Below are 13,155 nucleotides of genomic sequence, written 5' to 3' on the forward strand. Positions count from 1 at the left end.
TGACATTGGTTTTCAACAGTTTTGACGGAGAGTTAATTCCCCTTTTTTGATTCTTCAAGCAGTGTGTCCATAAGGTGGGAAAAGGAAAAGCTTTCTGGGTTGCCAGCTTTCTGGGCCTGTCCACAGAGAGGGCAGGGCCCCTGAGAAACCCAGAGAATGAGACATCCCTAGTTGTGATTTATTGATAGCATCAATCTATGAGTGTTGGGTCAGTGGTGCTAGCATCCTGGCTAACAGTTGCCTCATTTAAGAGCTGAAAAGAGTGTGAAGTTATTGTTGAGTTTGATGTTGAAATTGTTTATTCCTGTGACTTTTTAAACCATTCCCTATTTTTCCCATCCATTTTTTGCCACATTTGACCCATTGTACTTATTTTTTTGCAACTGTATCCAGTTTCCACCTCCTTTCCCCATTTTTTTCAATTCTTTCCCTTAAAGTCGTCTCAGTTTCTTCTTTATTTTCTGGCATCCTGATGTTTATGCACCTTATGGCCTAGCCCTGAAGTCTGGCATTACTTTCCTTATCATTTGTTCCAGTGTGCCCATGCACATTGTTAATATCACCAGTAAAAATGTAATTCTGTTTTAAGAAAACAGGTTTAAATTTTGAAAAGGCTATATTGTACTGCAGTATTAATAGAGATTCATTGTTTGATTATTTTTCAGGTTAAAAATATAGTATGGTTCTCACAGCTTAACTTTACAATGGACCGTGGTTTTGCTGATTTCCATTGGCCCCTAGTTTGGCAAGGCCCCATAAACTCTCCTTTTTCTATCCTCCTTATAGGCGGCCTTGCATGGAGGTTGCAAAAAATTGCCTAGCCTTAATTCAAGCCGTGATTAATGGGTATGACCTTTAATTTAATACTCAGCATTACCCATTAAAGAAACAAACAGACAATTTCAATACTATGAATCCCTCTTAAAATGGTGAGACAAAAAAAAAGAAAGGAGAGAAAGAGGGAGCTTGTTTGGACACTTGTCTCCAAAAAAACCTGTTCAAAAACTCCAAAAGCTGATAGCTGTAGAGCACGGAGGTGGATGCTTGCCCTTCAGTGTGCATAGGTTTATATTATTGAATAATACAGGGGGAGGCCCCTCACTTCTTTCATCAGGGGCTCAGTCATTTGGCAACAAGCATCAATTTACTGAAGCTTGAAACCAGGTTAATATAAAACTGGTGACCCATCACAGTGAAGAGAGGTTGGTTATGGTTCTGTTACACTTCAGTAATAATGCAGTTATTTCAGGGACTCTTGAAAATTCTTGTCAGCTCTGTTGCAAGGTCAGAGGTTTTAAAGCAACATAGTAATTCAGCAAATGTCAAAACCTGCATGTGACATCATGTTGAGAATATTTGATCACATTTTGACTTCTGGATTTAATGTCTTCAACATCAGTGCAGTGACATGCAGATGACTCGGTAAGATGACTAAGACAGGTAAGGAAGGAAGAGGTGATGGTTCTTTACTTAAGTCTTAGTCTCTTCAAAATAATTACCAGAATTTACAGAAAATAACCATAAATACATAAGATGCACTTTTTGGACCTTTAAGAAATTGCAATCAAATGTGCTCAACTGTAAATGTAATTGTGTCACTTTGCAATCCTGCAACCCTCCTCCACCCCAGCCACCTCCATTCAATCTCACCACTGTCCAGGAACAGCTCCTCAGAAGCCCACTCCTCATGTCATCTTCCATCCTTCCACCACCACTCTCCAGACTATTAGGGGATATCCTATCCTGTTGTCAGCATCACTACCTCTTTAACACATGAGGACATGATGGAATCAGTTAACCAAAGACATTTCACATTTCCCTTTTCCAAACTGGTTATACATATGTTTTTTCTCATGTTGAGCTCAACAGAACAAGTCCAAATACTTAGTGAACATCTTGTGTTTAATTTGGTCAGATTGACTTCAAAATTACTCAAAGACTTTAACTTTACCTCTGTCAAACTGCAGTTTGGCTCAGTAGCCATTGAGGTCCATCACTAAGGTTTCAAATTAAGGCCAGAATTTGGGCAGTTTAGTTAGTGTATGCAACAGTACAGTGGAGATAAACTTTGGATTTATTTTATGCTGGTAGTTAAGGCATTAAGAAACAGTTAATCGTAAAGCATTCAAAAGTTTTTGGGCAATAGGAGTGAATTTCAATGTTAAAACTAACCAGAATTCCCCATATTATCAGTCATTATCTGAAAAATAATAAAAGCAATGAATTAAGGGAGTACAGTAGATCATGGGAGTATGCAGAATCTCAATGATACCTAAACTGTATTGTTACATATTATTCCAGCCCACATCTCCACAAGCAAGCTGATGAAGCCCTGCAAAATAAAGGAAGACCACTAGATGTCGCCCTTGTGCTACAAATAGTGACCAGTGCTGCAAACACAACTGAGTCTAATCCATTTTTTGAACACAATTACTTAAGTTCTCTTTAAGTAACTTATGCTGTGATACATTCACAACCCTACTGAGTGAGTCTGCAGTGGTCTCTCTCTTTTCCTCTTTTAGCTCCTCTTTATTTCATTACAGGAACGCCAGCTTATTCTCCTGAGAGCATGCAGGCTTTACTGTAAGTGCATTATCTCTTCTGTTCCATTTATATAGCCTCTATAGGTGACCTCCTGCTCGTGCAGATATCCTGAAGCCCCCCCTCGAGGAGCTTGTAAGCATTAAATTTGAGCTAAGATCCTCCCAGCAGAGCCAGCTGCTGATGGCTGCAAAATATGTAGATGTGCACTATCATTTACCTAAGTCCCATGGACATCATTTCAGCTATTTTCTCTCGTTTTCCTTTCATGTATAGTAGGTCATGGCTGTATATGTATTGTTTCCTCCTCTATTTTGTTGATGCTCTCTCTCAGCAGGTATAATTCTCCATCTCTGCCTCTTTGAATTAAAGCAGGTCCTTTTAGGTTGTCTCTTGAATAATCCAAGCTGCTTCCTACAAAAAGGAGACTGGATTGTTCTTTGAGATTTTAGATGTACAGTGAGTTGACATATGTTGGCAACCAGAAGGGTGAGGATAATGGTTATTTTGCAGCATATATTCAGTCGTAACAATGCAGAGCTCCTGTATTTCTTTGTATTTCTTTCACAGTGAGGGCCAGGAGACAGGAGCAAGAAAAAAGAGCAGTAAATGAACACAAGCTTAGAATATGGAATATTTCAGCTGTCTGGCTCTGTTGCTTTTATTGCTTCTATCTTTGCTTTAGAGGTAATACTTGGCTATAGCTTCCTCTAACAGAGGCTGAAATGTCTTCAAAATGTCATAAGCCAAACAGACAGGAATCCACCTGGGCCAAATGACATTTTCTTACCAAGTGATTCCCAGGAAACATAACTAGGGTTTTCACGACTGGCCTTTGGACTGTTTGCATTTCTTTCTTTGAATTTTATTGATTTTTTTTTTTTTTTTTTTTTTTTTTTTTACAAAGTAGTGTCATTGGTTCCATGTTTTATTCAACCCATTAATACTGATGAAGTTTTAATATTTCCACTTGATAATTTAAAAGTTAAAACAGCATAAGTTTCTGACACAATCAAAGGTAGAGTATGTAATATTTAGTTGTATTTAGTGGAGGTGATTAATGTTGCGTAGATAGAAGTGTGCAGGCCTGGTAATATTACTGATATGCAGGGCTGCCGACAGAGGTGGCTGGGCCCCAGAAAACCCAGAGAATGGGTCCTCCCCAGCTGTGGTTTATATACTGTCTCAATGCTTGTGTATTTGAGCAGTAGCTTTGGTGCTAGCATTCTGGCTAAAAGTTACCTCATTTTAGAGCTGAAAAGAGTGTCAAGCTATTACTGGGTTCTGATGTTCACATGACTCACTGAACTTTTGCCTGCTTTATCCCATTATTTTGGTACTTCTGACCAATTCTTTGGTCAATTCTAACCACTTTTCACAATTTTCCCGACCATTTTTGGTTGCTTTTTTCTTTTCTCAACCAATTTCTTTCCATTTTTGACCGTTTTACTTCTTTCCCCCGTTTCTCACCTTTTTTCCCTCTTTGCCACTTGTTAATCCTTTATTGCACCGTTTAATCCTCTTTTTTTTTGGTATTTTTTTAACCGCTTTTCTCCAATTTGCATTTTTAAACCCATTTGTGCCAATTTTATCCTTCTTCACCATGTTCTACCCATTTTTAAACCCTTTTTACCTTTCTAACACATTTCTTTTTTCACTGTTAATCTGAGTTTCTGTTAACCAACTTTTGCCAGTCTTTGGCTGCTTTCACGGGTGAATGTTCCGCATAAAACATATTTCTGGTCAAAATGTCTGTTAGAAAATATGCCAACTATCAGATAAGTAAATACTGAATACTTACACATTATATATTGTATTATTTAGAAGATATTTTGCAAGAATTCTTTAATACAAACTAAAAGTGATCTTATTACACCTTCTTTCCATGTGATGCTGGGGTTGTTTATCTACTCAGGCAGCAAGCACAGGGCTAATTAAGGCATCAAGTCATGAGATTGACTCGAATGACTTCAAACCATGCCCTCATAATGGAGTTCAGAAGTACTTTGTAGGGAAATTTTTACCACTCTTGAAACAGATTTTTAATTCCAATGTGATGTCCCTGGTTAAACAAAGTTCCAGTAAAATCAGCACTATGGCAGGATTTTGAGATAGTCATTTTTGCAAGTATACTTAAGAAGCTGAAACAAAGAGAACTGTAGACAGTTGAGCACCATAAACTTCGCCACAGAAGCAGGAGAGAAAGGCCTAAGAAAGCAGAGTTTGGTGGACTTCAATGAGTGGGTAAATCTCCATCTCTCCTCCTAGTAGCTGGTTGTTAATGCTTGGTGTGTCGTGGCTAATTAGCAGCAGCAAAGTAGAATAAGCCATAGATGGAGAGCTGGGCCAAACTATCCAATGTTGACGATTTTGTCTTTCGGGCAGGGTTGCCAGGTCCACGGTTTTTCCGCGGAATTGGGCTACTTTCAACGTACTGCCGCGGGCAGATTTTTATGTCCGCAAGTTGAGCAGACCCATTTTTTTGTCTTGTGTATGAGTATTTAATTTCTGTAGCAGAACAAACTACTCTATTTACACTCAAGTACAACTAAAACAATGAGCAGAGAGGCAGGAAAACATGGAACATGGCACACAGACATACACGCCACCCACAGAGAAGCAGATTATCAGCAGGCAATCAAGCAATATATGCAGTGTGGCAGAGGTTTTACTGTATTATTTTGAATTTCAGCATTGAGCCTGGTTTTGGGCTAGTTTATATCAGTCATTGGGCTAGTTTTGTCACACTAACCTGGCAACCCTGCTTTTGGGACTATTCCCAACAAACCATGATGGTTGGATTTACTGTTTTAGCGGAGGTTACAGTTGAAATCATTCTGACAATTGAAGGACATATTTTCATTTCAAATGCAGAGTTTTTACTCGGTGTATAGTTAACAGAGCACTGGTTAGTTATTTATTTGGACAATTCGTTGTTGTCAGTACAGGATGCTATTTGGTTGTTGGAAGTTGCTAAGTTAAGGTAGCAGCTAATGTGCTAGCGGGCTAACAGTGCTAATGTGAAGCTAACTGTTTGTTATAGGCTACTAGTAGCGTATGTCTATCTGTGAATGGCTGTGTGCGTATGTGTGGGTGGGGTGAGCTAGAGTGACAGAGAGAGCGGTAGTGAAAGGTGCACTAGTTGAGGACAGTCTGAGTCGGGTCTGAGTCCTGTCATGTGAGAGTGTGAGTTTGTTTATACCGGAGCAGTTAAAATGCTGTTTATGTGCTGTGTGAGTTTGGTGTGGCTGATAATAAAGACCCCAACTTCCTCAAGATTCAGCCAGATTCTCTGTGTCTTCTTACCTCTGCTGTTGTCCAGTTCAGAGTGAAGGGAGTTAGCCCCGGAGCTAACGATAGCTTCGGCCCTGGAGCAGTCCACTTAGTCTCCCCTGTGCATTCTAACTAGGGTCGAAATGCTGAAGCAGGAAAGGGTTAACATGTTGTTTATGTGTTTACTGATTGTATAGCTGATCACGGAAAAGCTCACAGCTTTCATTTTGTTTGTTGGAAGCACTTGGACAAAGACAAATAAGAGAAAGTCTTTGCACAGTCATTTCCAAGGTCTGGTCATGAGTAATATTTGTCTACCAGGCTGTAATAACAGGGTAACAGCTACTCTGGTTTACTGTTCAGTTTCTACTGTCTCAGTTTTGAGTCAGGTTTTACAAGAAAAATATGTCCTCAGTCCCATTTTAGGGCAGACTTTGAGCTGTATCACAGACTTCTCCCATTTATGTGTTTAGCTGCTGTTAAATTCAGCAAAACAACGTTAAAGTAAATGTCGAGTAGTTGTTCTGAATGGCCAGAATTCTTGAGGACTAACTAGAGTCAAAAAGTTCTGGCGGAAATTCTGCTCTTAACCCATATTTGCTAGTCTTTAACCACCTTTTACCATTTTCCTGCCTATTTGGCAACTTTTTGCCTCTGTTAACTAATTTTTGTATCTTTTATCCCATTTTTGTCTCTTTGTCAATTTTGGCTTTTTTCATTTTGCTGTTATTTAAATTTGTTTTCCCTTAGTTATTTCAGTTCCTTCTACTTTATTCTCCGGCATCCTGACGTTTTTTGCACATCATTGCTCAGCTATGAGGTCTTTTATTATTTTTCTAATAGTTTAGCTCAGTGTGTGCCTACGCACATTGTTAAAATGAGCATAGAAAGCTAGTTTTGTTTTAAGAAAAGGGTTTACATGAAAAGGTTTTATAGTGCTAAAACATTCATAATTATTCATTGTTTGTTACTTTAAAAAGAGTTTTTTTTATTCAGGTTAAACGTAAAATATGGTTACAACGGATCATGATTTTGCTGCACCTCCATGGGCCCCCCATAGGGCAGGGCCCCAGAAAGCTCTCCTCTTCATTACCCACTTACGAGCAGCCTTGTTGATATGTGATTGGAAAGTGTGCTGTCAATAACAACACCCTGACTCTTGACCTTAGGAGAAGGAAAAACTGGAATAATCAATTGTGAGGGAAAACTCTCAGATTTGGATAAGGTGAATTGAGGTCCAATTTGTTAAACTTCTGCTTTATCACTATTGAGTTTGAGGAAGTTGTGTGAGAACCAGGATTTAGGGGTGGAGTCAGGTTTGGTGGATAGGTAGAGCTGGGTCTCATCCGCGTAGCAGTGGAAGTTGATGTTGATCATTTTTTATCTAACCATGTCCCCTTGAAATTTAATACTCATACCACCCTCACTTGTATTCATCTGCGAGCTGCTCTACACATTTTGTCTAAATGCTAAGCTAAGCTAGTTAGCTGCTGTGACCAGCTCCATTTTAAACATGAAGGCATATGAGTAGGGTGTCAATCTTCTCAGCAAAATCTCAACAAGAACATTATTTAGTTTATTTCATAGAATGTCACACTATGACTTTGTTTAAATGGTTACCCACTGAAGAGCCAGTAAATAAAACTCTGTCTTTTTTTTTTTTTAAAACATATGCAAAGTTATTCCTGTGTTTACCATCTTCTTCTGTAAAGTTTCACTGCAGTAGTTATTCATTGATTTAGAACGGCCTTGCCATATTTTTCACAGGGAAGACAGAGTGCTGCCATACAATATTTATCAGTCGCATCGCATTTCTATTCTGATATTTACCTCACCCCCCTCCTCCTCCCAGCCCGCCTGTTTGTGCTGAATTACCCCCATCAATGGCGCAATCACTTGTCTCTTGCTATCCAGTCTGGTTGACTGTTAAGTGTTAGTTTTCTCCCTGTGTCACGGCACGGCATCGTCAATCCAAAACAGTGGGGACGGAGCGCTGTGTTAGGGATGTCAGCAAGTTTTCTCCTTGAGTTGGTAGACGCGTTTGATCTTAGTCTTAGGATGGGCATAAATTTGTGAGAAGGGGACAAAAAAATCCATACTGTTGCCAGTTTTGAATTTAGATCCACATATGAAAGACGATCCCAAAACGTAGCATCTGTGGGAATGCTAAATCGTCAGCTAAGTTTATAGGAAGATACTTTCAAGTACATGATTGCATACAACTCCCCTGTAAATCAGTAGAGTTCAACTTTTGAAAAAATGGTTTACCACAGTGTGACAGATTTTATTTGCAACACCGGAAACACTTCCACAAAAGTATTTATTAAACCTTTTCTGTTTTGTTCTTGTGGTTTGTGCTCACAAAGTATCAAGATTTCTCTCATTTCTGATCCAGCCCTTTAGATTCTTGTGTATTATTCTTCAAAGAAAAACCTCCTGCTTACTTTCAACTGGCCACTGCAACAATTACTGTGAAACTTTGCAGAGGTGGATGTAAACAACTCTTTTGGTCTGTAGGCTGTAAAATGTTTCATGTGAAACAAAGTCTATGAAAAGCAGAAAAACAATATGGATGTGTTCGGACTTTTAGCTGAAGGTCTGATTTGTCTGTTCTGATCTTCTTGAAGTATCCATTTGAAACTGAGTCCATTTAACAGCTTAAAAAACTCATAATGGTATAAAGTGTTTTAAGCAGTATGAACTCTTTATCTTCACAGAGGAAGTCTTGAAGGCATTTATTTATGCAATAGTCCATTAACTGCAACTAAGACTACATTAACACTACAGGCAAAAGTGATCCAAATCTGAGAGTCTGGCTGCAGACGCCCCCTCTCACAGACTACTGCTATGAAACACTGTCTCTGTCTGAACTGAAGTGCAGGGGGAGGCTGGCTTAGCTTCATCAGCCAAAGTCTAAAGCTAACATATCTACACAAGCTATGTAGTAAATGTTACTAGGTAAGCCAGTGCAGCTAAAGCAGGCCACACACTACACAATGGTTGTGCTGAATCCTCCCTTCCAAGCAAAGGGCTGAATATCGGATGGTTCTTAAGATTATCTTGCCAGACTATCCTGTGGTTTGTGGTGTATGACTTTGAGTGACTTTTTCCCTTTTTGACCTGATTGGAGGACCTCTATATTTAACATCTTCAATATTTACAACCAAAAAGTCTGTTGTGTGGAGTGAGCACCGGGACAGCTGAGCGTAAACGAGCATCAAATTACACAGTAGTCGATCAGGAAGCAGCTGACTGAAGGAGCTGTCCAGAATTGCAACTGCAATTGATGTAGCATGTAGCTAACGGCTAGTCACACTAGCTTATTCACTCTAAAGCAGTGGTAGGCAACTACCGGCCCGTGGGCCAAAATTGGCATGTGAGGGTTATGGTGTGGGTTAGGCTGCAAAGTTAAACGTCAAAAACGTGACCTGCGAACCCAGTTACATAATGTTTAATAAAGGAAAATCATCCTCAATGAAAACACCCTAATGCAGTCAATGTAGTTAAGCCTAAAGCTAACAGAGCTTTGCAGCTACAAACATAGGTAACGTAGCTACATAGCCAGTGTAGCTTAAGCTATCGAAGCCACTTTGTAAGCTTGTGCTATGTTGGCTACAGCTAATGTGGTTATGTAACTAATGTTAGCTCTTTAATGTCACACTTCACTGCTAAGATCGATAAGATCCACCAGAACCTAACTCTCAACCCCCCCCATGGCTCTTCTTCCCTGGCACATTCAGTCCCTCTCTGTAGTTCACTTTCCAGTTTTTAATCTTCCCTCTGTTTAAGAAATTTCTGATCTCATCCTGAAAGCCAAGCCATCTACCTGTCAGTTAGACCCCCTCCCAACTGTCCTTGTTAAAGCCTGTTTACCCTCTCTGGTCACCCTGATAACCGACGTCACTCACTCATCACTTACCTCTAGTGTTGTTCCTTTGTCTTTCAAATCAGCTGCAATAACACCAATACTCAAGAAACCTGGCTCAGACCCCAAAAATTTCAATAACTTCCATCCAATTTCTAACTTTCCATTTCTTTCCAAAATCCTTGAAAACACAGTTGCATCTCAGCTCCACACTCAACTATCTGAAAATCACTTCTTTGAACAATTCCAGTCTGGTTTCCACCCACTCCATGGCACAGAAACAGCCTTGGTTAAAATCACCAAGGATCTCCTCTTGGCAGCTGACTCTGGACTGATAACCATCCTCACCCTCCTTGATCTGAGTGCGGCCTTTGACACCATTTCTCATCAAATCCTCCTCGACAGACTGGCTTCAATCAGGATTGAAACACACCTCTGCACTGGTTTAAATCATATCTCTCTGGCCACACTCAGTTCATACAACTTAAATCATTCAAATCCCACCCCTTTCCTTTCTCCTCCGGTGTTCCCCAGGGTTCTGTTATAGGCCCCCTTCTCTTTATTATCTATATACTTTCTCTTGGCCATATTTTCCATAAATTCAGCATTAATTTCCACTACTCGGATGACACCCAGCTCTACCTTTCCACCAAACCCAACTCCATCCTCCCTCCCTCCTCCCTCTGTGAATGCCTAAAGGAAATCAAATTCTGGTTCTCCTGCAGCTCTCAACAGTGATAAAACCACTGTGATAAAACCAAAGTTCTTCTTATTGGCACTAAATCCACCTTAACCAAATCTGACAGTTTTTCCCTCACAATTGATCATTCCACAGTTTCTCCCTCCACTCAGGTTAAGAATCTGGGTGTCATCCTCGACAGCACACTATCTTTCCAACCTCACATCAGTAACGTTACCATGTCTGCTTACTTCCATCTACACAAAATTAATCACCTTTATCCTTCCCTCACTCCAACCTCTGCTGCTATTTTAGTTTACTCACTGATCACTTCCCAGATCGAGTACTGCACCTCCCTCCTCTTTGGTCTCCCCCAGAAATTCCTCCATAAACCTCAGTTAGTCCAAAATTCTAGCTACACAGGCTGAGACCAAGAGGACCAAAATTAAAGACGTGAGAAATTAAAAGAGAAACAAGTAGGAGTAAAATGAGAAAAGGCAGTAAAATGTAAATAAGAGGGCAAAAACAGATAGTAAAGCAAGGTAAAACAGGCTCTAAAACTGTAAAAGTAGTAAAATTGATAAATAAAAGGGAAGAATAAAGACATAAAAGCAACAAAGTGAGGAAGACAGTATCGATTAAAATCAGCTAGGGGGCAAGGAAATAAATTGAGGTTGACAGGGAGTAAAGGTGAGATTAAGAGGAAATTAAACTAAAATAGGTAAGAATCTGTGAGAAGATAAAAACCAAATAAGAAGAAGACGACATCACATAAAAGCAAGTCTATAAAAATGAGTTTTAAGATTGTTACATAAATTGTTATATTAACTACATTGCTAAAATGGCTATATTAGCTGTAGCTAAAGCTAACTTAATTAAAGTGAGCTACCATTCTAATAACTACTTGAAAATAGGTCTATACATAACTTAACCTTGGGTTAGATATCTGACTTTATTCTGTTTTTTAATGAAATGTTGTTAGTCCCCAATGTTAGCAATGTGGTTGTTTCATGAACAATACTGCCTGAAATTGATTATGTATAAAGTTGAATTTAAAAAAACAAACTGGAAATACTTTGTATCAGCAAATTTACAGAGGAATCATCTCACAGCAGATGCAAGGATCTGGCATCTGAAACCTGCAGTCTACAGCCAGACCCCTCTCTAAAGTTGTGGACTTGATCCTCAGCTCCCAGTTGGCCCCTCCTGCTGTGTCAGTGGTATGTTAATGTATACTGATGCACATGAGCTGGATTGGTTAATACTGATGGCCAAATCTTCATAGCAGCCTCTGCCATCAGTTTATGAATGTGGAGTGGATAGGCATGAATGGGTAGGTGTGTGAGTAGTCAGATGACTAGAAAATTACATTACAAGCTCAAGCCCATTTACCATAAACAAGAAGCAAGCCAGGCCAGCCTTGAGTTTATCAAAAAGCATGATGAGAAACAAGGCACAGTGGGCTGCTGTTATATTGTAATATCAAACATACATGGATTGATACAGCACCCCTCTTCTCTGTAACCCTCAGACACCAGCTGATCCTCAAAGAAAAAGAAAACATGATATATTTGAAGCATTTTGTGACATCATTAGATAAAAACATTCATCTGTTGCAAAATACTGATGCAGACTCTTCACACATAAGGAAAGAAAAGGTTCAGCTAAGGCATTTGAGTTATTTTTTAGTGTAGACAGCCGAGGTGTATCCTGGTGACAAGACTTCAGGATTGTTATTGTACCAACATTTTGAAATTCTTACTATTTCAAGTGTTACAAAGCCCTTTTCATTCATAATTTAACTGTGCAGGGAGGACAAGATGTTCATCTCTCCTTTTGCACACAGTTTGTGGTGTTGTAAATTGGTAGCAGAAGAGCTCCAAATATCTCTGATCATTCCCTGGCTCATGTCTCACTCACTCTTTCTTCTCATAGAAGTAACTCAGTCTGATATGGTTGTATAGGCAGATGAACCCCAGAACACAAGAGCAGATCATGATTGCCAATGCGACATCTGCTTCCTGTTTGCCGCCTGTTCTGAATTTACAGTCATTTGAACCAAAAATTTTAATCAACGCCCAAAATGTTAATCACCCTGTTGCTCACAAGTACACTACACACATGCCGGGCTGCAATCTGTGGTAAATCAGAGGTGACTGAAAGCCCCAAGTGGCTGTGACAGTGCCAGGCTGAGACACAGACAGTTATCTGCATCAGGCTGCTGTGTTCCTCCAAATCGAAACAGGCATATTACATATCCTCCCACGTCCTCACTGCAGATTAATACGTCCCTACAGGATCCACACACACTTACAATGCCACTTGTGTAGGTGCTTCTGTGTTTGAAATATTAACAACCTAGAGACTATTTAAGGTCCTATTATAGCCGACAATATACAGAGAGCATTGTTAAGATTTTACACAGATAAGACGGCTGTCACTTGCAGTTACATTTCGTGCAGAAGAGGTTCTGCCATTCAGCATAATAATCAGATAATCGGTAAACTTAATATACTATCTACACATAAACATGTTATTCACATGTCCTAATTCAGGGGCTGCATCTTTTGGCGTTCAAGTATGAAGACTGATTACATCACAGTGGTGTGTTGGAGGTTGTCCCATTTCTGAAGATCCTGTGAATGCAGCTGAAAAATGCATCCCTCTTTCACCAGGCCATGAAGGATCCATTTGGTACTTCCTGTGTGGGACAGGATGTACAGAGATTTATTGGGTGCCAATTCAAACAAGCTGGCAGATTCTTGAATGGCCAAGAAATGCAATTTCAAACCTAAGT

Source organism: Cheilinus undulatus, linkage group 13 (assembly GCF_018320785.1).
Source record: "Cheilinus undulatus linkage group 13, ASM1832078v1, whole genome shotgun sequence".
In the NCBI taxonomy this organism is placed as follows: Eukaryota; Metazoa; Chordata; class Actinopteri; order Labriformes; family Labridae; genus Cheilinus; species Cheilinus undulatus.